This window comes from Buceros rhinoceros, unplaced genomic scaffold (genome assembly GCF_000710305.1).
Source record: "Buceros rhinoceros silvestris isolate BGI_N320 unplaced genomic scaffold, ASM71030v1 scaffold10415, whole genome shotgun sequence".
NCBI classification, from domain to species: Eukaryota; Metazoa; Chordata; class Aves; order Bucerotiformes; family Bucerotidae; genus Buceros; species Buceros rhinoceros.
The window spans coordinates 29,885-32,137 of record NW_010413402.1 but is presented as its reverse complement, the minus strand read 5'-3'; the positions used below and the strand labels follow the sequence as shown (position 1 = coordinate 32,137).

Genomic DNA, 2,253 nt, shown 5'->3' with positions numbered 1-2,253 from the left:
CTGGTGCTGCCCCTGGGGTACAAGCACAGCTCAGCTGCCTGCACTGGGCACAAGCCATGGGGCTCTGACCGCGCTCACCCGACCCTGCCTTGGGCACATGCTGCAGGGTCTGGGTAGCCAAGGGCCATAGTGGTGACCTGCATGGGAGGAGGCTGTGAAATCCATGTGCTGCTCGCAACTGGCTGGCTCCAAAACCAGTTTAAACACCCTGGAGCTCCCCAAAAGTCAGTCAGAAGAGCACATGGTGACCTCGCACTGATTGATCTGCAGGAGAGTGGCAGCTGCCAGAGACACGCTGAAGGACACACCGCAACTGCTATACAGGGGGGACACGCCAGGGCAGGGACAACCCTGAGGGACCGTGGGCTGACCTGCACCACAGCCAAAGGAATCGAGCAAAAAGCAAAGAGCAGCAGCAATAAACGGTTACGCACGAGTCCTGAAACCTGTGCTGCCTGTGGCTCGCTGAAGGAATTGGGACAGACTGAGCATCATCTACAGCAAGAATGGGAGAAGCTGAGACTGAGACAGGACAGGAGAGTGTGAGCCTGAGGAAGACGGGGGAAAGATGTTTATTAAAGCATTTGATAGTTCGGATTTCCTTTTTCTCGAGACCTGAATCTGTGTTGAAGTCTGTGTATGTGAGCATAAAATCCTGTGAAAGTTCCCCACAACTGTTGTTCTGCCGGCATCCAGCCCCACAACTGCTCACACCACCACTGTGTGATTTGTTAACGAATCACCAGCACGAGGGATTCATTAGACACCAGACACGGGGCAAGCAAGCAAGCTTACATGTTTCTCAGGAGCTGCTGGGGCTCCAGAGACCTGGAAACACACAGCGGGGCAGGGAGGGAGCAGCTATCCCCGGGGAGAGCTACCTCCAGCCAGCAGAGCGGCTCCCTGACAGACCTCCCTCCCCACAGAGCTCCTCCTGCTACCGAGAGCTCGCAGCTGAAGGTCAGACAGGCCCGTGCCACGGGAGGGACACAGCCATGCTCGGATCCCGGATTTGCAGGAGGATTTCAGTAGGAGGAGATCTCTGAAGGCCGTTTGGTCCAACTGCAGAGTTGGATCCAGCTCCGCAGAGCCGACGCAGTCAAGCTCTGACTACGGTGAGCCTGGCTCGCGGCCTCCCAGTAAAGCTTCCTGGCAACTGGGGGATGCAGGCAGGGTGAGACTGCTCCCTGTGTCCTCCCACATGCCCGTAGGGGCGGACCGGCCCATCGCACCCGCTCCCACCACTGCCCATGCGACACGGGGAGGTGACTCATGTGCTGGGAAATGGAAACCTGCACCTTCCCGACAGCCGCTTCTGCCCTGAGCTCCAGCCAGTCCTTTGCCCACAGCAACCCACAGGCCGGGGAAGAAGCCAACACCCTCGCTCTGTGCTGGGCACTGGGAAATAACTCAGCAAACGTTCTCATTTGCTTTTTAAACCCCAGGCCCTTTACTTTCTTTTCTTTCCTCTGCACCCAGCTCTTCTCAATATCACAGCGTCGGCACCAAGCCCAACCTGGGCTGTGCCAGCACAGGCACACGAGCGCTCGGAGACCACCAGGGCATTTGTGCTGACAACAGGATTTACTTTGCCAGCAACATTCTCAGCGATATTTTAGGGTCACAAGAGCCAGGAGCCCTCCGGGGAATCCCTGAAGGGCCCTAGGCATCAGAAGGCAGCTGCGGTGCCAGCCGACCTGCAGGCAGTTCGTGAACACCACCACCTGCTCTGCAGTCCCCAGCAGCAACCAGTTTGCTGTCTCCAGAGACCCCAGTGCTGGGAGCAGCTGGCGGCTAGCCACGCAGGAGGCAGAAAGCTCCGAGAATGCTGGTTTTTCACAGGAGATCAAAAACCGTGCTCACAACTCAGCCACGGACGGAAGAGCAGAGTCCAGTGGTCTGAGAGCTGGGATTGCTTCCAGCTCCGCCACAAGGGCTTGCCGTATGGCCCAGACTGGTCTCCTCCTCTCTTGACCACCCGCTCCCATCTGCGGCACAGACACTGCTATTAATTCACCCACCGGCGGGGCACACGGAGGCCTCTCTCACGGGCATAAAGCCCTTTGCAGTTCAAAGATAAACACACCATGGCTGCTTGGCATCTAGCAGGCGGGAGGGCAAGGCTGCCTCGCCGGCAGCACCAACAGCTCCCCCGCGGCTTCCCCCAGGAAAGGAAGGTGCCTGTGAGGCTGGCCGGGCACGGTGCACGGAGGCCGCTTCCCAGCCCTCCAGTCGACGCCGGTTCGCTCCATC

The 2,253-nt window shown here is 58.7% G+C and overlaps 1 protein-coding gene across 1 annotated transcript in view; it reads right to left on the bottom strand.

Annotated features, from left to right (window-relative positions):
• Positions 1-2,253, bottom strand: part of SMG6 (SMG6 nonsense mediated mRNA decay factor) — a gene marked incomplete at its 5' end in the record, with an annotated part of 33,343 nt that overhangs the window by 1,682 nt on the left and 29,408 nt on the right. The window lies entirely within an intron of this gene.